Here is a 25861-nt window from a genome sequence, read left to right as displayed (position 1 = left end):
TGTGTGTGTTGGGGGAGGGGGGAGAGGGGGAAGAGTGCCTGGTTAAAAAAAAAAAAAAAAGTTGACTCCTGGTCCACCAATGCTCTTTGAATCAGACTGTCTGAGGGGTGAGGGTACAGAGACCTGTATTTTGATCCTGATACAGCCAAGATTTGGCCTCTGGGCCTCCTACGGGGTCTCTGGAATGCTAGTCCTGTGGACATGGCTCTGAGCCCCAGGGGTTGCTTCCCAGCCCAGTACGTGGTCAGCATCCCCTTTCCTCCAAGCAAAAGTTTTCTGGTGGAGAGGAGAGTAGGCTTAGGCAACGCTCAGAGATGGCATCGCTGTAGCCTGAACTGCGGGTGCCAGGCCCAGGCCTCTGCCCACTGGACGAGGCCATGAGCACGGTTCCCAGCGGAGGGGAAGGAATCATCCCCTGGACTCAGAGGAAGGCCCGGGCATTGAGCCTCATTTTGAGAGGGCTGTTTGACATGGTGCTTAATAATTAAGGCTCTGGGTCTCCCCAAGCTCCAGTCCCAGCCCCAGCCGCTGCTCAGTCTCTCTGCCTCATCTTTCTCGCTTATAAAATAGGCAAGTTGTGGTGCCTACCTCACAGGACTGCTGTGAAATACAGGTGAGAACAATGCAGACATACAGCAAGGGCTCCCCAGACATGAGCGGTCCCTCTGACTCACAGGCCACTGGGCCGCCACCCCATCCTGCCAGGAGCAGTGCTGTGAGGTGTCTATCAGACTCTGGCCTTGGATCCCAGTGCCTGAGTTGCTGAGAGTCAGGGTGAAGGAAGGCCTGGCACAGCATGTAGGCCCTGACACTCTACATTTTACAGACAAGCCTAGGTCCTGCAGAAAACCCAGCGCAGCTGGTTCCATTGCCCCTTTCATGGGAATGAGGAAAAGCACAAGGAGGTGCAGTAACTTACAGATAGTCACACCGCTAACAAGGAACAGAGCCTCCGGTTACAAAAGACCCAGCGCTTCTTCTCCACCAAGTTGTTTCCTGAGGGGCTGTGCCGGCTTCAAGGATGCCCCCCACCCCCACAGGAATGTCTACATGTCATAGGCATCAGTAGAGCTGGAATAAATGGGCCCTGCTTCCTCGGCATCCTGGCATGACTTCTCCTGGGGTCCCAATTTAGCATTTATTTCCTCTTATTTCCTCTGCACATATCACGGTTAGATCATGGGTCTCCCCTATGGCCAGTCTCAGGGCAGAGCTGGGCTTATCAGCTAGGGGTGCAGTGGGTACCTGAGAAACCGCTGAGTGAAGCAGGCAGAGCATGGGGCAGCTGTCCTGGGCAGTGCCAAGGAGGAATCCTCCCCAGACCTGGCATGTGCCCTCCCCACGTCATCTCCAAACTGTCCTTTTGTCCCCGCATGGCTCTGCCAGCTGCAGGGAAGAGTCTGTGGAGGATGGGACTGGCTCAGAGGGAAGTGAGCTGTCAGTTCCAGCAAGAAGTCTGGTCCCCACCCCTTCCTGTGCTCTCCCGAGGGAATGAAAGCATCTGTGATTAATGGGATGCTGACTCAGTGCTTCTGGAGTGCCCGGCATGCATGGCCCACTGCTGGCCCAGCTTCCCTGGCCACCAGGAAGGGGCTGGAATCCACGGTGTCTGAATGAGTGGAAGGCTCAGGCCGGGCAGGTGTGCCAGGCAGGTGTGCCAGGCAGGAGCCTGCCGCGTGCCAGCCTTCCATGGCCTCGTGGACCCCCTGTGCTGAGAGACCCTTTGACACCATCTGAAATGTGGCGTCAGAGCCCCTCCTCTAGTAAGGACCTCGTTTCGGAATGAATGTGATTTCCGAATAAGTGACTAGAGAGCGAACCTAATTTGAAAATGGACATGAAAGCATTTTCTCAGCAGCAAAGCTCCGTGCTAGTCGTTTGCAAACTTTTGTAGTCTTAGGAGCCATTTTTCACACGTCAAATCCTGCATGGAATGCCAATAACACAAAACGGGTTAAAGTGGTCGTTTATTAATACACATTTATTTATAAAGTAGAAATTTTAGCACCTGTTTATTACCACAGTCCATCAGTAGAACAATGACTCCGATGCATGAACGCATTGGAAGCTTGGGTCCAGATGGGGCTGAGCAAACTACAGCCCGATCATGGTAAATTAAATGTTATTGGAGCACAGCCATGCCACTCATTCACATATTGGCTGCTCTTCAGCAGAGTGGAGTGGTTGGGACTGACTGTCCCACAAAGACAGAAATACTATTTGGCCCTTTCTGGAAGTTTGCTGGCCTGTGTTCTAGATGCTATAGCAGCTGTAACATCCAGGACCGCCTTTTCGTCTTTGTTTTGGCTGGATTGCACAGGGCCGGGAAAACTTGATAAGTTGATAAGTCCTATCAGCAAGAGGCAGTGAATGGCAGCCGGTTCTAACAACTCACCTGCAGCCCAGGACAGTCTTCAGTTCACAGTTGTGTGGACGTTCGGGAAGGGGAAGGGAATTCTGGTTTGCATCACTGACAGTTTCAGACAACTGCTTGAATTCCTTCTTATTACAACACTCAGACAGGAAGCACGCAGTCATTTATTGCATTTTTGTGATAATTCGTGTAATACGTTTGCATATTGCTGAGAGCCTTAGAGAGATCTTGTTTGTGTGGTTTGTGGAAGCATGTAGAGTCCTGAATTTAAACAACAATGGAAAGAAGCCCAGGAAAGAGCTTCAACTTTCCAGCTGAAGACGTATTTCAAGACTGGAGTTCAAGATCTGCCCAGGCTTAGCCCGGAGCACACACCACGCTGAGCGGCACCCCTCGGCTGCACTCGGCGGGCACCCTGTGCCATGGACCATGATTTCAGGTGCAGGTCCATTTTTCTTAGAGGCTTTACTAGGAGTCAAATGTATTTTGGAATAAAATCTCATGGGACACTTGAGGGGGACCCCTGACACGTGTCCATAGAACACAACTTAAAAACTGCCCCTTTGGCAGATTTTGGTGGTTCTTGTTGCTGTGCTTACGGATAACGGAGGAGCCACGGATCCGAAGGTGGAGAGGAGGCAGTCAAAGATGGAGGAGAGAAGTGAGGTGACCGGGAAGGGGGTGCGGGAAGCATGGAGAAGCCTCCTCATGAGCTTTTGCCAAAGTCAAGGTGTCTCCTAACCATTGTTGATGACGTCAACGCAGCTCTCTGAGGCTCCTCTAATGAGTTCCAGCCGTCTGCTTGGAAGACGAGTCCAGAAGAACGTGGGGGAAGTTTAAAATATTGGAAGAGGAGTAAGTGGGGTGGGATGAGCATGTAGCCAGCTTTTCATCAGTATGCAAAGGGCCTCTGCGCCCACTCAGCAGATCAAGGTGGGGGAAGGGGCAGGGGAGAGGAGAAGGAAGGCAGAGGTCAGCTGGATCAGCATGCCAAGCCAGCTTGGGGCAGGAAGAGGGCACATGAGCATGGGCAACGCTTGTGTGTAACCCGGTGGGGCCCCGGGCAGGTGGTGACTGGGTTGGGCAATGGAGGCAAAGCCAGGAATAAAAGCCAGGAGTCCCTCCTCCCAGGCCTCCTGCCTGCCCTCGCTGGGTGAAGGAGGGAAGGGCGAGCCCGCTGGCTTGGAGAGGCTGTGGGCTGGAGAAGGCCTCTTGGGGATAAAAAAGCACCAGTTCTCTCTGAGGTTTTGCTACTCCCCCCATAGAAGAAGCACATTTTTAGATTTTAAAGGGATGACCTCATTTTTTTTTCTTATTTACATAGCCCTGTTTGTTTATCTAGTCCTTTAAAAATAGCAAGCGTGTGCTAAGCTTAGTGCTCGCTCCCACCACCACCAGCAGAGCCGCTGTGTGGGGAGAGACACGTTTTTATCTAAGAGAGGGGCAGCCTTGTTTCCCAGGACAGATGGGAGCAAAACGGGACAGGTAGGAAGTTTCATGGTTTCTCATGTCGCTTTTCCAAAATAGCCACACGCCTGCCTCCCACTTCCTGCCTGACTCAACTCGGGGTAGATTTTTCTCCTGTGGACGACTGTGTTCTGTGAATTCTCAGGGAGTCTGGTAGGGATCCGCCAACAAGCAAAACATGCTTGACCTCAAAGACCTTGAGCTTGACACTGGGTCTGCATCCCGGCTCGGCTGCATACCAGCTGTGTGACCTTAGGTAAGCTGCCTCACCTCTCTGTGCCTCCTCGCCTGTAAGATGGGGATAACAGCAGTACCTACAGTTGCGGCTCAGATTGAATGATGGAATATGTGTAAAGGGCTTCCTTAGCCCAGTGAGGGCACACAACAACTCTTAATATATCTCTTAATAAATAACTAATAGCCATATCCCACATGGACAGTATACCTGCCTCCCTACCACCTTCCTTTCCCACTGGCTTGTCTGCTCCAGCCCACCCCTACCTTGTCCCAGAGTGACAGGAAGATAAAACACAAATCTGACTTCCATCGCCCATGACAGGGATCAGCAGAACTTTTCCTCTCAGTGGCCAGCAAGTAAGTATGTTAAGCATTGCTGGACGCACACCTCTGCTGTTGTTATGTGAAAGCAGCCACGGACAGGGTGGGAGAGAATGGCGTGGCTGTGTTCCAGTAAAACTTTATGGACAAAAACAGGCAGCGGGCTGGATTGCCAACCCTTGACCTACAGGATGAGTCCAACTCCTTAGCTCAGTGTTCCCAATCCAGCCGTTCCCGTCTCCATCCCTCTTCCTCCTCCTCCCCCTGCTCCTGTGGAACTCCTCACACTTTCATCCTTCGCTCATGCTGTTCCTTCTTCTAGGATTTTCCTTATCGGCCTCTTGTGTGCCCCTCCCCTATGGCTTTGGGAACCTTTGCTCTGGGATTCTGTGGTTCCATATCTTTGTTTCTCCTCTGGTCAGTTATGGGAGCACCCTCTGCCTTTGCCGTTAGAGAGGGCGCCCCTCCAGGCAGAAATTCTGCCTTCCTCCTTTGGGTACCCCTGGGCTAGGTGCTCCATAAGCCTTTGTTCTTGAACACAAGAGCTGCCTGAGGGATGGTGGCCCTCAGGGAGCTCTCAGTCTAGTTAGGAAGCTAGAAGGAGAGCCAGCAGGGACTTGGGTGGATACCACTGTGCATGTGACTGGTGGGACCAATGACAGGTGGTGCTTCTGACCTGTGTAGAGGAAGGAGAAGGCATTTGGATTGGATCTTACTTGGTGGGAAAGGAACTTTCAGAGAGAGGAGGGAGGCCAGGAAGGCCTTCTGTGCTGGGGAACTAACTGGAGGGCAGAATTGGTTCTGGGGTTCAGGGCGGTGAGTGGACAGACCAGCCTGGTGAGCGCTGAGGGCCCTCCTGAGGGACCCACGAGTGGAAAGCAGGCTAAGGTCTGACCAGGGACTGGGGAGTATTGAGGGAATTTGGACTTTATCCTGTGAGCCAGAATTTCTCGAAGTGTGGTACACACACACACACACACACACAGAATTGTCTAGGGTGTTTCTTTAAAACGCAGATTCTGGGGCCCTGTCTCTGCCTGGAGGTTAGGGGGCTGCAGGGTTAGAGCCATGGTCCATAGGGATAAAGAAGGCTGCAGCAGGCTTGAGGATGATGAGCATACGCATGCTTCAGATTGACATCCCCTATGGGCAGCACAGCCAGGCTGGGCAGAGGTGTGGCAGGGATGAATAATCTTCTCAATAGACTTGCCCAGGGCCACATGTGGGTTTCCCGCAGATGCGGAACTGCCTGGTTTGGAACCGGCTTCCTCACAGCCCCAGGGCCTGGGTTGTCCTGGGGGACCCGCCCAGGGAAGAGGCCCAGAGCCAAGCACAGCCTGGTACCCAGGGTGCTTGGTCAATAAGTGTGTAAAGGAGGGGATGGGTGGCATGGATGGACAGATGGGTGATATGGGGGCAGAAGAGCAGGGTTCTCAGGTGGTTCTGATGTTGCGGTCCTGGGGGTGAGGAGAATAGTGGTACCAGAGGCATAGGAGGAGAAAAGATGAGTTTGATGCCAGGCATATTGAATTTGAGAGGCCGTGGGACCACTGGGCCAAGATGCTGGCAGCTGGAGATGCAGGACTGGGAGCCCCAGGGCTGGGCAGGTGACGCATGCAGCTATGGAAGCTGCTAATAAGACAAGGTGAGAAATGCAGAGAGACAAGCAGGGGATTAGGAACCAAAGCCTGAGGAATGAGCACAAGCACGAGGAAGAAAGGGCTCAGGTGAGAGAGAGGATGCGCAGAGTCACGAGCAGAGTCAGGATGGGCCAGAGCAGAACAGGAAAAGAGAAATGTGAACAGTCAGTCACCCGGGAACTCAGTAGGGCCCCTCTTTAGAACAAACCCAACCAACCTCAAAGAAAGTGTGCCCGGGATAAAGAAAAATGTCAATCCCGATGACAAACAGAATCACACGTTTTTGTTTGATTGAGATCTGTGCTCCCGCCAGCGCCAGCGTAGCTGCAGGTGTGGGAGAGACAGAGCGACCTGGATCCTCCCGCCCGCCCACCCGCCTGCCTGTCAGGACAAGCCCTGCCATTCTGTGTGTGCTTGTGCTGGTTGGCAGGCGTCCTGGGATCCTTTGGTTGCTCAGAACCTTCCTCTTCCTCTCATATGACTATCTTTTAGCTCCTTCCCCCCTTCCCACCCATCTCTCTTTCATCATTCAACAGATATGCATTATTGGGGCTTAAGTTCTGTGCAGAGGACTTGACTGAGGTCCTCAAGCCCAGCAGGGCCTACCAGTCACCCACTGAGAGCTTTTAAATTTATGCACATCCCAGGGCCTGCAGACTCAAGGTGCCTAAACGCGGGGAGGGGCCAGCCAGGCCTGAGTTCTGGGAGCCCCATCAGAGAGCCTCTGTGGCCACCTTCGTGAATTTGCTATTGTGGCGCAGCTCCGCCTGGGCTGGACCAGGAGGCTCTGAGGCCCAGGTCTAGGTGTTTCCCCCATAAGGGCCCTAAAAATACAGATCTGGGCAGCCTCCTAGTGGCCTCCCTGGAGCCTTCGGAGCCCATCCTTCCACTGGTCCTACATGTGCTACCGAACTCGTCCCCTTCCACACACACGCACTGTGCCACTCTCGTCACCATCACTTGTCCTCAAAGAGGTGGGTCCCTAAAGTCAGCCTAAACCCAGGCACCAGGCACCATCGCTGGAGACAAAGCGCAAGAAGGCCTGCCTCCTGGAGGTGCATTCTATTAGAAAAAACAACACACATACCGGGTGGGGCAAAAGTAGGTTTGCAGTTGTTAGTCTGTGGAACACAGAGTGTATTCTTGAGTCGTTACATATTACTTATGTAGTATTTATTTGTATGACAACTGTAAAGCTGCTTTTGCTCACTCCTGTCACCTACTGTATACTTTGGGAGAGAGTAAAGATATGTCTATATTATCAGTAAAAGGCATATGAAGATGTTACCTTTTGTTATGTAAAGTGTATAGTATGTGTCTAGATGACAATCAGGAGGACCTGACTGAGAAGGTGGCATCTAAGCAGACCTGGGGTGAAGCACTGTGCTATCTGGGGAAGTGTGGGTAAGAGGTAGGATCATACCGGCGGGGGGTGGGGGGTGGGGGTGGGGGGAGTGTGGAGGGGAGTTAAGAGTCTGGAGAAGTGACAGGCAGAGGATACACAGACAATTGAGAAGCCACTGGAGGTCTGAGCACAGTCCTGCCAAGGGCCTCTGTCTCAGGAAGGCACGTGTGTGACTGGAGTGGAGCTGAAGATAAGAACTCTAAGCCCCGCCTCCTTGGATTTCTCCTGCTGCACCACTGACATCAGAATAGATTCTGCATGTGTTCTTAAAGGGCCCCCTGGCTGTGTGGAGACCGCTCTGTGGGAGGCCAAAACAGCTCCGAGACCAGCTGGAGGCTGTGCCATTCTAAGGGGGGGGGGGGGGGGGGGGAGTGTTGCACACCAGGCTGGAGGCTGTGCAGGTGGTGGGAGGTGGTTGGATTCTGGGTACATTGACAGCAAAGCTGATCTGACCCCCTGATGGATGGGATCTAGGTGTCAGAGAGCAGTTTAAGAGGAGAGCCTATTGATACAATTACTCACTCTGCTCTTAGCCTAGTCAACTTGTCTCAGCCTCAGTTTTTTCATCTGGAAAACGGGGCAGTCGGATAGATCACTTCCAAGATTTCTTTTGCCTTGGAAACTCATTACTTCAGCTTGGTCACTGGTGGCTGTGGGGGAAAGCTTTGAGGATGTCAGGTGGGACTTGTGCTTAAGAAAGGGGTGCCTTAGACTAGACACACTGACAGAGGAAGGGGGCGGGAGGAATGTTCCAGGCAGAGGGGATGGCAGAGCACAGGGTGGGAGGCAGGACTGAGAGGCTTGTGAGTGTGATACCCAAGGAGCAATAGGCAAACACCATGGCTGGAGCCTCCTAGGAGGGTGCCAGGAGCTACAGGGATGGGCATGCTACGCCCTTTGGAATAAACCAGCAGGTTCGAGGCCAGAGCATTTTTTTTTTTTTTGCAAACACTGAGGCCCTCAATTTTGAGCATTTTCAGATGGACATGCTCAGGCAGGAAGGAACAAGGCTTGGCTCCTGTCTGGGGAGAGTTAACCTCCTGGCCTGGTATTGCATAACCACAGAGTCTGCCGAGCGCAAGGAGGATCTTCTGTGTGGCAGCCAGAGTGGCAAGCCTGGTGGCTCCGGGCTCTGGCACTGACCCGCAGCGGAACAAACAGCCCTCCCTTCCTAGATAATGGCCCTCATTGAGCATTGTGTCCGTGGCCAGTGCCCAGCACAGGGCAGCTCAGCCTGGGTAAGTTTCCTCTCTTGGCTGCTTAGCAAAATATTTACACTATGCCTTTCTAGTAAGACAGTTTCTAGGAACCAGCAGGCAGAGGGAACTGGAGGAGAGCATCTCTCCCTCCTGTGACCCTACTCTGAGCTCACATAAATGCTGCCCATACCCGGGGCATGAGTGGGGTTAGTTGTTGAGCTAGAAGATGCGTGAAGACCTGAAAGGTTCCCAAACCCTGGGCATCCTCTCTCAGTGAATAATGTGTTTCATTTTATTGTGTGAGAGTAGAATTTGGTTAGTCTTTACTATACTGCCAAGCACCTCCATCTCAGGAAGGCATGTGTGTGATTAGGGTGGAGTTGAAGATAAGAACGCTGAGCCCCACCTGCTTGGGTCTCTCCTGCTGCACCACTGACATCTGCATAGAAACTGCCCCTCTCTGCACGTGTCTTTCAGTGGGAAGGTCACCCTAGAGGCTCTGAGCTTTATGAGGTGTCTGGATCAGCTATTGGGAATACCCAACCATGTTGTCAGAGGACCATTTGAAGAAACTGGAAAAGAAAACACTGTCCCCAACAGAGATTGGTCTGGAGAAGAGGGGTCAGAGGTATTTCCCAGGACAGAAGCAAAACTAGTGTGTGAAAACCACATGACCCATCCTTAGGAAGGTGCCACAAACGATGTCTTTGCTTTCCCCTGCAAAACATTCTAGCCTTCAGCCCAAAACACACACACCCTTTGACCCGTGGTCACACTTCTGATCACCTGACCTATAGAACAATAGCACAGACTGTAAAGATGGATCTTTACAGCCTGGTGCTATTCTAGAAAATAATAATAATAATAATAATAATAATAATAATAATAATATCTGAGAATTTAACAGTAGGGAACATTTGTAAGTGTTATATCCATACCAGAGTCCCATCATTCAGTTTCAAAAAGAATAAGACAGCTCTGTCTCTGTTCAGAAACACAGTAAGATGCAGTGGTTAGGAACACAGGGGGTGGGGACAGACTGCGGGTTTCAATCTGGATCCCAGTACTTACAAGCTGTGTTATAAGCATTTTCTGACTATCAGTCTTTTTTTTAAAAGTAGGGATTTTAATAGTCCCTGCCCTATAGCATTGGTGTATGTGACGTGCTTATAACTGTGCCTGGTGTATTCAAATTGCTCAAAAAATGTTGACCTTTGACTTAGAAAGACTCTCCATGAGAAAAGCAAGGCGTAGAGAAATGTACAGGGGTGGTTCCATTTTTATAAAAACAAAGAATGCTGCCCCACCTTCTTGCAAACTAAGAAGAGTGGTTGCTACCGCCCCGGACATGAGTGGCTCCTGGGAGCAGCCCCTAGGCAGACCTGAGGCATGTGTAGGAATATGTGACAGTGAGCACAGAGGTCCCTTCCATACCTGGGACTGTGTGACTTTGTGGATCTGTCCTGGCAATCTCAAAGTGCACCCTAGGCTGGCATTGGATCCAATAAGATAGTATGTTGTTTACAAAAATCTATATGCCAAGATGAGACTGTTCTGCAGGTGGGGGCAAAGACATTGGTTGGTGGCATGGTTTTACGGAAACACTCAAGGCCTTGACATGGTGCTCTGCCCACTCGGGTCCAGCTGGGCTTCTCCACGTGTCTTCTCTCAGACCAGGTGGGTTTAGTGAGCCACCCCAGCAATGTCACGGCCTGGTTTGAGATGGCCCCAGTTATGTTCAGATTTACCACCCAAGTGCCATAGGCGTTGGGAGTAGAGGAGAGGTGAGGAGCTGAGAAGACCCCATGGGGTATACCTGCCATGGAAACCAGAGCCATTTCTCCCATGTCAGTTAGAGCTACTAGTACTTGAAATGGGCACAGGTGCCATATTGGCAGAGAGAAAATACACTTGTTTGTGATACTAGATTTATTCATGTATTTAACAAATATGTTTACATTTTATAAAATATTTCAAACAGCAACATCAAAATAGACAATAATATAACAAACAGCAGTAAACCAACCACCTCACTTAAAGAAGATTTCAACACACAGAGATGTAAGTTACAGCACAGGGAATATAGTAAATACTATTGCAATTACTATGTATGGTGCTAGGCGAGTACTAGACTTTCCGGGAGATCACTTTGTAAATTATAATAATGTCTAATCACTATGCTGTACACCTGACACCAATATAAAATAATATTGAATGTCAATTGTCATTGACAAATTTAAAAAAGACTTCAACAAATACAATGGAAACCTGCATAGCCCTCCACAATCAAAAGCCCCTCCCCCACTTCTAAGGAGACCATCATCCTGAACTTGGTGTTAACATTCTACAGTTATCTGAGCACCTACTATGTGTCAGACAGAGCTAGATTTGCCTGGGTGAGCAAATCAGATGAGGTTCCTGCCCTCACAGAGCTTACTGCGGAGTTAGGTGAGAACCAGCCCCTCTCTTACACTCCTTCAGTGAGTTCCAGTCTTTGGTTATAGAGATCCTCACAGTCCATCTGGGGCAGTGATGAAGGCAGAGGGAGAACTCTTGACAGCTGCCTTGTCATTAGCTTTGTGATTTGGGATGAGTTCCTTCTGCTCCCTGAGCTCTAGCCTCTTTGTCTGTCGCAAGAGGGCTTTGAACTGGATGCTGCTCAAGGACCCTCTAGCTCCATGAGCAAGGGGAGTGATGGGGAGCCTTAACCAGAGTCACCCAGGTCGCCACCATCACTCCCTCAGGAGAAAGTGAGGTGGAGCTTTGCCTTCCATACGGGGAGGCTTCCCCCAGTGCATGGGGTGAGGGGTGGGGCTTATGTCAAGTGCTGGGACACAAATCACTAGTGAAACATGAGGTGATTTTAGATTAAAACATGGGTGAAATTCTTTCTTTTATTAGTAATTTATTTAATTCAATAAACCTTGGAGTAGGCAGTTACTCCAGTGATCCTTATTGCTTAGGATGAGATGACCTTTTAACAAGCCAATGCAAATGAAAACACTCCATAAATAACAGTACAGATGGTATGTGTTTCTGGCAAAACTTGGCATGGTGGTCACCAAATGGCACAGTGTTTCCCAAACAAGAGCTAATGATGGAAAGGGTGGGGCCCACCTGGCATCTAAAAAGCCAGCAGAGCCAGCCCAGGGCTGGCACGCTAGAGGCCAAGACACACTGGAGGAATAATGAATGGCTCCCTATTGAAAACAGTATGGGAGAAATTCCCTTCAGATCTTAGTGCCAAGGAGAGCTTTGCTCTTCCTGAGAACAGGTGTGTTTATCATCAGGACCCTGAGAATGTGCGATTAACTACGTTCCCCTTCTTTCTTTGGCTGCTAGGAAGCTGCACCCTGATCCCAGGGCCCAGAGTCACATGTAGGACCCCCTAAACTACCCACCCTTGCTCATCTAGCCTTCTGGTCTGCACTTCTGTCTTCCATCTCTCCTGGGTTGACTTGTCATTTTTTAACTTGTGTGCTTATTTTGTTTTTATAAACCATATCAGATCCTTCACGGAATAAAGCAAGTTAAAATTGTTAAAAATCAAAACAGGAATTAACTAATTAATGACGTAATCAGTTCATGCACACACTGCCCAAGACCAAAGCGTCTTTTCTTGGCTCAGCTCAGCCTGTGGGACTTCCTGCAGCTTCCCAGCTAGAAGGATGCCTGGGTTAAATGGAGAGGAGGGCAAAGAGTTTTGGTGGCTGTTGCTGCTCTGCACCCCCAGATCTGATCCAGTCCAGCCCTGAGGACCTGTACCTTCTGTTGAGGCCACCTCAGAAATGGGATTGTTCCCTCAGACTCAGAATGGCAGGCCCAGCTGGTGACTTTGGCACTCACTCCTCTTTCCCACCAGAGAATCAGGTTTGAGATCTCTCTTCCCCCGAGGACTATGCAAGTGCAGTCCCCATGTGTGACTGGTTCCACCTCTAGTTTTGTGACTGGCTTCTGATGGTCCTTGCTGTGACCAGGCTTTCGCATCTGACTCCCACACTGCCAGACCCCATGCTGTCCTGATGGCTCCTGGCTGCCCATGACCTACTGGCAATGCAGCCTCAGATCCCCTGAGGCCAGGGTGCTTGAGATACTTCCTGAAATGCTGATTTTCTCAAAGCAAATGACTAAGACATTGCACCAAGTAAAAGAAGCCAGACACACAAAAAAACACATATTGTATGATTCCATTTATATAAAACTAGAGGCCCAGTGCATGGATTCATGCACAGGTGGTGTCCCTCGGCCTGGCCTGAGGAGATTGGGCCAAAACTGGCTCTCCAACATCCCCCAAGGGGTCCCAGATTGCGAGAGGGCGTTTCTCGGGTGATGCACCCCGTAATCAGGCTCCCTCCTCTCTGGTTCCATGTGCGTTACCGGAGAACTGCAGCTGCCAAGTCACCACAACTCGGCAGCTCCTGTGTTGATCATCTGGCCCCTGGTTGACATTGTGCGTCATAGCTACTGGTCAGACGGTTGAATGGTTGGACAGTCGCTTAGGCTTTTATATATATAGATGTCTAGAATAGGCAAATCCATAGAGACAGAAAATACATAAGTTTGTTGTTGCCAGGGGCTGGGGACAGGGAATCTGCATGTCTGCTAATGGACACTGGGTTTCTTTTCAGAGTGATGAAATATTCTGGAATCAGAGGATGATGATGGTTGCACAACTTTGTCAAAATTCTGAAATCCACTCCATTATACATTTAGAGGAGTAAATTTTATGGTGTGAATTATACTAGACACCATCTAATATAGCATGTTCCATAAGTTAGGCTTATGAGAAAGACACTCAGATTTTAGAAAATCCTATTCATTTACAGATTCTCTAGTTTTGGAAATTAATATATCCCCTTTCCCAGGAAGGAATTTAAGTAGCTTTTGTAAACTGTCCACTAACTAAGGTTTTTCATAATTAAAACTTTATTCATTCACTCACAAACACTGATGATGCTATAGTGGGGCAGGCAAAGAAAATGTGAAATGGTAAAAGCCTCTGCTGTCTAACATCTGAGGTGGAGACACGGTGGGCGAAACCATCAGTACAGCGTCTGGAGCCCAGCCCTGAGCACACAGTAAGCAGCCAAGAACTGGCAGCTGTCATTGCCACTGAGAGGGGGGCTCTGAGCGACCTGGGCAGGAAAGCAGGGATGTGATCCCATTGGGAAAGAGAGATCATTCACTTGAGCTGGGGAACCCATTGGGAGAGGATTTAGAAGGTTAGACAGATTTAGAATTCTCAGGAAGGGAGTGGGAGTCTCGGGGTGAGTGAGCAGAGCTGTGCCTGGCCCGCCATCCAGGGAGGGGACTCAGCCAGCACCTGGCTGCTCTCCACCTCTCCCTCCACAGGACAGCCTGTATTCCCCACTTCTCTTCTCACTGCCCCAGAGACTCCAGGGACTGTATCCTGGGAGGAGGGGCTGGATTTACTCTGCTGGACTGGCAAGGACAACTAGCAGAGGCTGCCCCTGTCTTCAGGACAAAGAAAAAATGCCATTGGGTTTTCTGAGGTTCTGGGAGAAGGAAAAAGGCACCAGGATTTCAGGCTCTCAAGATCCCACCTCGGCCCATCTTCTTGAAGGCAAAGACGGAGGTGGGGGTGGGAGCAGGCATCGCATGCCCTGGAGGGAGGTGTTATAGGAGGGTGATTCTAGGTGTTGGCAAATTCTCTTTGTTATGTCAACATATCCCTCCTGAGTTCAGGACATCATATTTGCTGGGGCTAAGGATGGGGCATGAAGACAGAAATTACTCTGAGTTTACACCCAGGAAGTTTAAAGTTTACACCCAGGAAGCAAGGTCTCCTGGAGAAGCATGCCTGGTCATCATGGAATCAGCCCCTGGTGAATCAGCCCCACTCCTCTCTGACCATCTGTCTCCTCTTCTGCAAAATTAGATGATAAGGCCCTTCCCCGCGGACTGTGGTGAGGAACTGTTCAATGGTGAAGCGCTGTTCAGACATTGTGTTTACCGTCTGAGCGGGGAGATGGAGCATGAACAGTAGGTCCTCTCTGTAGGGAAGAACCTGGTCAATTAGATGAAAAGGTGACTGCGAAGGCCTTTAGTGAGCTGTAATCACGCACCCATGCCAGGTGCCATTAAGAGTATTAGTATTATCTGCATAAAGGTTTAACCAAATTCCAGGGTAAAGGTTCTATCTGGGTCCTTGGATGCCCCCGGGAGAAGTTGGCAGAGTGATAAGTAGGATTTGACTAGACAAAGAAGAGAAGGGGGACCAGGCATCAGGACCAAGGGAGGGGCTTGATCCATGGCTAAGAGGCAGGAAGGGAGGGGAGGAATTTGGGGCACAGGTGGGAGTGAGTGGGAAGAAGCAGGTTGGGAGGTTAGAGAGGGGGGTCACAGGGTGGGATATCCAGTCAGGCAGAAGGGTGAGGTCAGGTCAGTCCCCGAGAAAAAGCTCGGAATGTCAAAAAGCAAGAATCATAGCTACTTAGTCCTAGTAGGAAGGTTCAGTGAGGCCCAGCATCAAGTGTGGGGTGAGGGGGCCTGGGACAGCTGGTGGACTCAGGTTGGATAGCAAAGCTTCCAGAGTATCAGGGTGGATAAGGTTTTCAGAGCCCAACTGTGGTCAACGCCCTTTTTCAAATGTGGGAGCAGGTAGCAGACTGGGGTTGCAAAGTGGGTGTAAATGCTAAGTCTCCAGATTCCTACACCTGAAGCAAAGTTCCAGTGTTTCCTTGATCAATGATGCAGGTGCCACCCATGAAGGTCACATGGGGAGGTGGTTAGGAGCATACCCTCTGGACCACATGCCTTCCCTGACTCCCAGCCCCCCTTATTGAATGTGTGTCCCTGGGCAAGCCACGTGCTCTTTCTTCACTTGTCAATTGTGCCCTTAGTCACAATGCAGTGACTTCCTCACTGCAGAGCACTAGTGCCCACCACCACGTCTTCCCTGGGAATTCTTAGATGACAGAGAAAGCCCTTTGGAAGGATGACATCATAATCTTGGAAAACAAGACAGAATGCCATCTGTGGACCGAAAATGCTAGGAAGTCTTAGGAAGCAAGGAAGCCCGTGAAATCGCAGCAGCAGGGAAGTCAGAGCAGACCTCACTGCAGCCCAGGGTCTGACCCCAGAGTCCTAAGTGATTTCTATCCCAGAAATGCCAAGCATAGTTCAAGTGGAGAGCCAACAAAACAAAGGACAGGAAAGGGATGCTAGGGTTACCGCCTCTCTTAAAGAACTTTTCCAAAGAGCAAGTACAGTTCAACCCCTCTCACTTTCTATAGGCAGGCAGCCAGCGGCAGGCCAAATACCAGGAAACACTAAGGAAAGGAATGAGCCAGCGTCTGAGAGAGGAGCCCAGCTGAGGGAGATCCAGGCCTCCCAGCGACTTGGCATGGTGGCAGGGAGCCAGCAGGGAGACACGGGCAGTTCTGCCTCCCATGAAGTCTACCACTACGTCCACCAAGGAGGAAAGCCCTTCTTTTGGCAGTTGCAGGAGTCCCCTGGCCAGCTCCTTCTCCACAGCCTGGCAGGGAGCTCATAATGCTTTACCCTCGTGCACAGAACTCTCCCACAGGATGGGCTCATGATTTCACCATCATATCTAAGGGCAAACCTTTCAGAAAAATAGACCAAAGACTTCACAGAAAGCCCTATCCAGTTCATTGCTTCATGAGTATCTTTTTTCTCTTCTGTAGTGATGGATGTTAACTGAGTACCACCCAGCTCAGTACATCATGAGATCAGGGTGCAGCTTCCTGGGCTTCCTATCAGCTAGGTGTGGTCTGTGGCTGGTGTGAACCCAAATCATATATACAACTCCAGGTCTTGCCCTCCCCTGTCTCTTTCCTGTTGATCAGGATGTGGGTGTGATGGTGGGAGATGGAAGCCAAATGCTGTGGATGACAGAAGAGTAAGATCAAAGATACCCATGCTGTGAAGCCACCATATCAGCCCATGGCCACTTATGCTCAGACTGTTACACAAGACAAATAAAGGCTGTCTCGTCTAAGCCACTCTTGCAGTTGGGTCCTTGTTACAGGAGATAGAACCTGCATCCTAACGCATATACTAATTCCACAACATAGTCCTTCACCTTTAAATATGTATGGGCAACCAAACATTAGCAGAAAACCAACAGCAGAAAGAGAAGGACTAAGATAGGAACAAAGAAAAAGAGAGTTTACAAAAGGAAACAGTTCAAATATAAGAAAACCCTAAAATAAATTATCATTAATATCTTCAATAATAATTGATATTGTTTCATTTAATAAAGTGCAGTTCCTATGAAGAGAGAATAATCAGAGAAAAGAAAATAATTATTGAAATTTAAAAATATGACTCCTGAAAAAAAAATTAGTGGAGGAACCGAGTGATACAATGGATATGGATGAAGACAGATTGGTGATCTGGACATTAAAACTAAGAAAACATCCCAGACTATAGAGTAAAACGTCAAAGAGAAAAAAAAATAATTCCCATGGAGGATAGGTCCAGGAGCTTCAGTATCCATCAAATAGACATCTGGAAGCAGAGACCAGACAATGACCAAGGGAGAGGGAGGGGTAGACATAGGCAAAAGAAATTCTCCCTCAGTTAAAGAAAAACGCATGGATTGTAGAATTGAAAGAGCACACCAAATTAGGACAGAATTAGTGATAAGGAAATTTAGACCCATTTTGTTAAAATTTCGGAACATCAAAGATAAAAAATGAAAAGCTTCCAGAGAGAATCAAAATTTAACATCAGAATTTCTTATCAGTAACATAAGAAGCCCAGGATCATGGAGTGGTGCCTTCAAACATCTGGAGGACAATGATTTTGAAATAAGAATTCTAACCCCTCAAACTTTGAAAGCAAAATAAAGACTTTTTTATGTAAGAGTTCTTAAAGTTTTTCATTCAGTCATCTATATTTTCTGGAAGAAAAAACACACACAAAAAAACCCCTTAGAATTCTTTGTGTCAATAAAAAAAAAAAAAAAAAGATGATGACATGGGATTCAAAAAAAGAAGTAAAAGAAGCTATAAATTCTTTGTAGAAAAGTTGATTGGTTTACTTTTTCCTTGTAATAAAATTTCAGTCCTGTGGAATTCCTACTAAGTAGTCCCCCAGGGAATATTATCTTCACAAACATGTTGTTTATTAGTTTCAATTTTTAGAATTAAATTATAGACTATATGATTACAATATAGCAGAGAATATAGATGTTATGAAACCTGACATTGTAAGAGTAATAATATGTAAGTAACAAACTTTTGAAGATGGATGGGGAAAGGAGGTGGAAAGAAGGAAATGTGCACAAATTTATTCTTGTTCATAGCAGGAAGTGAACAGTTGACAGATCAGGGAAGAGCGATTTAAGTCTATTATTTGAAGATGCTAAAGGCAACTACCAGAATAACAAAAAACATTCATTTATCAAAGATGGTGAGATTGAGTGGAAGGAAGTTGGGGGAGATGGTAAATACAAAAAAAAAAAAAAAAATCCCTCAGCTTTATGGCAGAATCAGTACTGGAAAAGAATGAGGATGGTTTCAAATTCTGGGGCCTGGAAGACAGTAGACTTTGAGGAAATTAACAATTTTAAAAGAAACAGACTCCATGACCCCACCACTCCTGTATCTCATCAGGGCTGGTTGCCATGCAAATACACCTGTCTTGTGACTCCAGGCATCAGATGCCTCATGACTGAGGGAAGGCTCATTCATTCACTGACACATGTTTACGGGGAACTCATTTAAATAAGCAAATCTGAAACCTGATTTGATTCATGACCTCAGCCTCTGACCACTGTGCTCTAACACTCGACTCTCTAACCACAATGAATTACCTGCCTTCTTCCATATTCAGTGTCTCCCTCAGCATCGTCATGCCTTTGCCACATTAGTCCCCTTTTCTGCTCGGTGAAATGCCATTTGTCCTTAGGAGCCCAGTGCGCCATCGCTGAAGCCTTCCCCCTGAGCATTCTCCTCCCTCTCCCAACCTGTATTCGGACCCTGTTTCCATCATGGCGTCTACGATATCTTATTACCTGTTTTTGTTTGTGTCTCTCTCCTTATAGGCTTTGTATTTTTCAAAAGAAAACTTCCTGTCTTTTATTAAATGGAACATAACACACATACAATTATGTACACATATCATATGTATACACATAGTATGAAGTGCATACAACTCAAATACTTTTGACTTGTACACACCCATATAATATATATGTAACTAGATCAAGATGTAGAACATTTCTAGCACCCCAGAAAGCTCTTGCCTGCCCCTTCCTAGTCAATAGCCACCTGCCCCACCACAGCAAACCACGATTCTGATTTCTGTTACCATAAAATTAGTGTTGCCTGTTCTTATACTTCCCTTCAGTGGAATCGTAGTGAACAGTTTATAGTGTCTGAGTTCTATTATTTATTATGTCTGTGAGAGCCATCCATATTTTGTTTGTAACAGTACTTTGTTCTCTTTTATTACTATGTCATAATTCTTGTGTGAACGTCCCACAGTTTATTTATCCATTCTATTTGTTTTAGCATTTGGGCTGCTTCCAGTTTTTTTGCTGTCATGAATGAAGCTACTGTGAACATTCTTGTTTGTGCTTTTTGGAAGACATGTATGTGCATTTTTGTAGAACGTGTTCTTAGGAGTGGCATTTTTGGGGTCATAGGGTAGATGGGTGTTTAGCTTTGAAAATTTTTGCCAGTCAAATGTCCAAATGGTTGAGTCTACTGTCCCACTAACAATGGACAGGAAGTGTTCCAGTTGATCCACTCCTGTGCCAGCATTTGGTATAATCTTTTTTGGTTCATGTTGGCCATTCTGGTGAAAGTGTGATGGACTTAATTTATATTTTCCCAATAAGCAACAGTGTTGAGCACCTTTTCATATGCTTGTTGACCGTTTAGATAACATCTTTTTTAAAGTAATTATTCAAATTTTTTGCCATTTAAAAAAATCTGATAAAATATACATAACATAAAATTTGCATCCTAACCACTTTTTAGTTCAATGGTGTTAAGTATTTTCACACTACTGTGCAATGTGAATGAATCTCCAAAACTATTTTCATGTGCATTAAATAACTCTTTATTTCCCTTTCTCTTCTCCTAGCCCCTGGAACCACCATTCTTTCAGTCTCATGAATTTGACTATCATGTTATTGGAATCATATAGTATTTGTTTTTATGCAACTTTCTTATTTCACTTGGAATAATGCCCTCAAGGTTAACCCATGTTGTAGAATGTGTCTGAATATTTTTTTTCCTTTTAAGGCTGGATAACATTCCATTGCATGTGTATACCACATTTTGTTTATCCATCCATCTATCTATGAACATTTGGGTTGCTTTCACCATTTGGCTATTGTGAATAATATTGCTATGATCATGGGTGTACAAATATCTCTTTGAGATTCTGGTTTTAATTCTTTATCAGAGTATATACCCAGAAATGAAATTGCTGTATCATATGGTAATTCTATGATTAATTTTTTTGAGAAATCACCATACCGTTTTCTGTAGAGGCTGCACCATTTTGCATTCCCACCAGCAATATACAATAATTCCAATATCTCCAGATTCTCATCAACACTTATTTTCTGGGGTATTTGTTTGTTTGTTTTGTAGTAGCCATCTTATTACATATGAAGTGGTATCTCATGGTTTTGATTTTTATTTCCCTATTGAGTAACAATGTTGAGCATCTTTTCATGTGCTTGTTGGCCATTTGTATATCTTCTCTGGAGAAATGTCTATTCAATTTCTTGTTTTTAACCTGGTTGTTTGGTTTTTGTTTTAGAGTTGTAGGAGTTCTTTATATATTCTGGCTATTAACCTATTCTGGAGGTTGCCTTTTCCCTCTTTTGATTATATCATTTGAAGCACAATAGTTTTAAATTTTATGAAATTCAGTTTATCTGTTTTTACTGTGGTTGCCTGCTTTAGTGTCATATCTAAGAAATCACTGCTGAATCCATATCATGAAGCTTTTCTTCTTTGTTTTCTTCTAAGTTTTATAGTTTTAGCTCTTATCCATTTTGAGTTAAGTATATCTAAGTTAATTGGGTTGTCTCCCTTTTTAAAATTCATTTTTAAGAATATTTATACTCTTGATGAGTCCTTTGTCAAATATATATTGCAAATATCTTCTCCCAGTCTGTGGTTTGTTCTTGGATTCTATTATTGATACCTTCTGATAAGCATACTTTTATTTTAATGAAACCCAATTTATTTATTCTTTCTTTTATGAGTATATGATTATGCTTTTTGTGAACTGTGTAAAAGATCTTCACTGGATCCAAGTTCATGAAGCTATGATGTTTCTGTATTTTCTTCTACAAGTTTTATCATTTAACTTTTTGTGTTCAGGTCAAACATCCATTTCACATTAATATTTGTGTATGATGTGAGGTAGGGGCCTCATTCATTTTTTTCATATATATATTACTTCAGCACTATTTATTGAAAAGATTATCATTTCCCCATCAAATAAAATAACACCTTAATTATAAATTAGGTGACAATATATGTGGGAGTTTGTTTCCTTACTCTCTTGCTTCCATTGTTGATTCTTATTTCTCCTTGTTTTGCTACCACACAATCAACTTTGTAGTAAGGTCTATAATTTGTGTCTGTTTTCCTGTTATTGACATGACATTGAGAAGGTCCATGTAACGCTTGAAGACTGAGTGAATAAGTGGGATGAACTTCAAAGTGATCATTATAGCTGCTGTACCATTGCTACTACAGTTATAACCACCCTACTTTGTGGGCAAGAGAGGTGGAGACCAAGAGGTGGAGACATGTAATCCCTACTTTTGTCATTGTTTACTTTTGGGATATATTGTATATCTCACCTAATCTCCCTGGTCATTTGTCCTTATATAATTTATTCGTGTGTGTGTGTGTGTGTGTGTGTGTGTGTGTGTGTGTGTGTGTGTTTTATAGTGTATTCTGTGTATTGCCCTTCACAGGAAACTGAAGAACCTTAACTACTTAGGAAGCTTATAGGCAGGTGTGCCTTTTGTACCACAGTCATTTGTGTAGAAAAAATGCCATCAAAGGCACAGCAAGAGACCTGCTGGAAACTGGTCACGGCAACAAATGTGGAGTGCAGGTCTTTCATGGACAACATTGATGAGAGACTGGCAGAATGTAAATGGCCAGAAAACAAGTGGCCTGTCCCTGCCCAACTCTCATTTCAGGCATTGTTCTTTCTTTCTTTCTTAAGCTTTTTCACCCACAGGTACTTCCTGCACCACCTAAGATAAGCCTGTGGAGTTAAGTTCAAACATTTGCCACATTCTCAGGGGTGTCCAGGAGCTTCTTTGAATCTTTACTGGGACCAGGTGGATATAAATAAATGATGAGATAGGTAGATGTATAGGTAACTAGATTTATAACAATAGATAACAATAGATCAATGAACTACAAGTATCTGGGTTTCACCAGATCTTTGTTGAATCAAGATTATAGTCCCTGATCTCAGTTCATTTTCAGACTCAATGAGAATAAGACTTACACACTGTTGAAACATTTCTAGATGAAAGGGGGGGGGAAAGTTCTTAACAAAACCAGCCACGTGATGGGAAGGAAGGCTGCTAGTCCTGTCCAAGAGGTTGGTGTGACCCCCAGCTACCTTGAGGATATCTACTGCAGAGGTCATCTGATGGCCATAGCTCTGCCATTGCAGGCTTGGTGATTTTGTGCTTCCGTTTTCTCATCTGTAAAATGAGTATGATAATAGTCCCTGCCCCATAGTTAGTGTGTTAACACTAACAACAGCCCAATACATATTGAGTTCAGCTGTCCAGACTAGACACATGCATTGGTTTGGACCATCTTTGCCTGAGTTATCACAACCACAAATAATCAGGGCTGCATCTGGGCTTCCGAGGGTCTAGCAGAGTGGAGTTCTGGCTGTATTGTTGCTTGGTCTTGACTGTGAAATGTGGTCCTGCTTTCCTCAGGGATGTTGCTGGAAGCTTTGTCCCCCCAAGGGATCTCAAGTCCACCGTGGCCCCTGGGCTGTCTAACAGGAAGACAAAAACCAATCTCTTAAAACTTGCCTAGGACAGCCTAGCTTTCTCTTCGCTATGAATAGAATTTACTTTTCAACCAGTATGTAGAAATTTCAAGCCCTGGCTGAGTCTTAGGATTGAGAGGGAGGGGAAGGGGGGAAAGTGGGAATTCAGAAACCGCAGTCACCCCAGGGAAGTGATTCGGGAGCCTCCCAAACAGTGAATAATCCACCACTCATTATTGGTGGGGAAAACATTTATCAGGAAACCCAATTCTGAGCAGGGTCACATCGAGTGATTTGCACATGGGAGGAGGCTTTGGTGCGAGTGCAGATGGATGCAGTTAACTGGGAAGACTTCCTGGAGGAGCTGGGGTGCTGGGAAGAAAGGCAGAATCCATCTGGGCCCTTCTGACCAAGGCCAGCACTCTTGGGGGTTTTCTAGGCAGTGGCCTGCGCTCTGGGTTTGCATCATACCTCTGCCCTCTCTTGTATTACCTGAAGCAATTAGCCTCACCTCTTTGAGCCTCAGTCTTCTCATCTGCTTAAAGGGGATTGTGTGAGGGTTAATATGTGAATGTTTAGTATAGATTGGGCACATGGTAGATGGTCATTTAGGTATTTTTAAAATATTTTCAGTATTAGACTCAGTGCCAGGCACTGAAAATACGAAGATGAATAAGGCCTACTCTCTGCCCAGTCGAGAGGGAGACAAGTTTCCCGGGAAGACACTGATGATGATTAACCCGCAGACCTGACCCACAGCAGATATCTCAGGCTGGTCAGGGAAGCAGCACTATTTGATCTATGGCATTGGTGGACAACTGGCAGCAGTGGGAGGGAGGGTCAGCGAGTGGGCAGCGCCAATCCAGCTAAGGCGGGTGCTAGGGCACATCCCCCACCACCCACCCCACCCCCTCGGTTGCCCCACTGGTTGCCCCACAGATCAGCCCTGATCGCCGGCCAGGCCTAGGGACCCTACTCATGCACAAATTTCATGCACTAGGCCTCTAGTAATTCAAGAATTAACTCTTTCAGGTATTCATAACTCTAAACCTACTTTTGCCTCACCCTGTATAAAGGATAAATACCGCCAATATAAAAAAAGTTTACATAAACAGATAAGAAAAATATAATTCATTAGAAACATAAACAAATTCTTCTTATAAAATAATTCCCTGAAGGAAATAGTTAATTAATTTACGCAAAGTTCTAAGCCTCCCTGGAGATCAAGAAATACAAATTTTTTAAACATAAGAGGCTATTGTGGTCGGCAGAAAGTGACCCTCAAAGAGGTCCACATTCTAATTCCTGAAATCTGTAAATATATCTTGCCTTTCATGGCAAAGGTGACTCTGTAGGAGTGATTAAATTAAGGATCTGGAGATGGGGAGATCATCCTGGATTATCCAGGAGGGCCCCACATAATCACAAGAGTTTTTACAAGTGAAAGAAGGAGGCAGGGCAGTCCGAGTTAGCATCATTCATTGTGGGAAGAATGCAGCAAGCCATTGTTGGCCTTAAAGCTGGGGAGGGCCACGAGCCAAGGAATGCAGGTGACCCCTAGAAGTTGGAAAAGGTGAGGAAATGGATTTCCCCCTAGAGCTTCCAGAAAGAAAAATGGTCATGCCTTGTTTTTAGTCCAGTGAGACCCATTTCAGACTTCTGGCCTCTAGAACTGTGTGATAAATTGTATTGTTTTAGCCACTAAGTCTATGGCAATGTGTTCCAGCAGCAGTAGGAAACAAGTTCAATGATTGCATATTAGTAAATATTAAAGACATTGGTTGTATTCCTGGTAGAAAAAATTCAGAGAAACAGTCCTCACACACAATTGGCATGTAAACTGGTGCTTTGCGGGGAGCTATTTGTCAGTACCTATCAAAAGTTTAAGATGCATTCCCTTCTTGGAATTTATCCTTGCGTGAGTATGCAGAGGATATTCTTTGTAGTGTTTCTTGGAATAGAAAAAGCTGAAAACAACCATCATGGGCTTCAATACAGGACTGGCTGAATTTTAATACAGCCCCAAGTAGGTGAACCTCCATATCCTTGTGTACACTATATTTTCTTAATTTACATAAAATCCAGCATATGCACATTATTTATATATATATATATATATATATATATATATATATATATATGCCTTAGGATGTTGGAAAGAGCATATTAAATTAACTATAGGTTCTCTGAAGAAGGACATGTGGGGAACAAGGGGCTGCTACCCACCTTAGCTTGCATAATCAAGGCCTGGGATAATGCCACCAGGATGGACTCCCCAACATTAGCCGGGCTCCCCATTTCTCCTGTCCAGCAGCCAGAGCGAGGTTAGGACATACATTAAAAGGCCTCCTTTGCTGTTAAGCCCCTAGATACCTGAAGATACAGCAATATCCCTGGGCCAAGCCAGTGCTCCTATAGAACAGAGAGCCACCTACGGCAGTGCCCACAGACTAGACTGTCCTGTGTCATAGTGGGCATTGATTCCTTGGGGCAGGAGTTGAACCCCGGCGAGAGGTTGAGAGACACAGGACAGTCTAGCTCTGCCACCATCACTGTGCAAATTTTAGGAAAAATCACATCATCCTTCTGGGCCTCTGTTTTCTCATCTGTCAAGTAAGCAGATTGGCCTGGATCAGCAATCTCTAAAAATCCATTAGGAAGCAGTGTGATTTAAGTCCTCCTAACAAAGATGGAAAGTGTATATCAGGTACCCCAAGTCAGCACTTGTGCCTGGTTTGGGTCTCAAAGTAAAACCTGGTTGTAAGGGTAACCATTTGTCCCAGCTAGCCTGGGACAGGCCTGGTTTATTCCTATTGCTCCTCCCCAATCATTAGTAATGCCTCTTTCACTCTCAAATGTGCTCTTTCACTCATCCAAATGTGTTTGAATAACATCTTACATGGCCCCTCTGCTGAAGTGAGGTTTCCCTGCCATACCACAGTGGCCCTGCGACCAGAGGCTGCCTTCCCTGCCTGAGTCAGGTGAGGACTTTGACTGCTCAGAGAATAGCTTCCAACAGACGAAAGTCAATCACTGCATTTGTAGGAGGGACATCAATTGAAGACTCGGGTGATTTCATACATTCACTGCCCCTGTACCAAAAGAAATAACCAAAGGGTTATTTTCAAGCAACACTTTGCTTCCTGCAAGGAACTGAGATAGTTCTTCATCTCTGGCTTATAAGAACTCCATAATGGATCCCATCTCTCCTTTCTCCTTGGCT

The 25861-nt window shown here is 46.4% G+C and overlaps 1 protein-coding gene across 7 annotated transcripts in view; it reads left to right on the top strand.

Annotated features, from left to right (window-relative positions):
* The window catches only part of HIVEP3 (HIVEP zinc finger 3), a 98408-nt gene that overhangs the window by 32219 nt on the left and 40328 nt on the right, over positions 1–25861 (top strand). The window lies entirely within an intron of this gene.

The sequence above is a fragment of the Pipistrellus kuhlii genome, unplaced genomic scaffold (assembly GCF_014108245.1).
Source record: "Pipistrellus kuhlii isolate mPipKuh1 unplaced genomic scaffold, mPipKuh1.p scaffold_m20_p_2, whole genome shotgun sequence".
Lineage (NCBI taxonomy): Eukaryota > Metazoa > Chordata > Mammalia > Chiroptera > Vespertilionidae > Pipistrellus > Pipistrellus kuhlii.
This window is presented reverse-complemented; position numbering and strand designations above follow the sequence as displayed.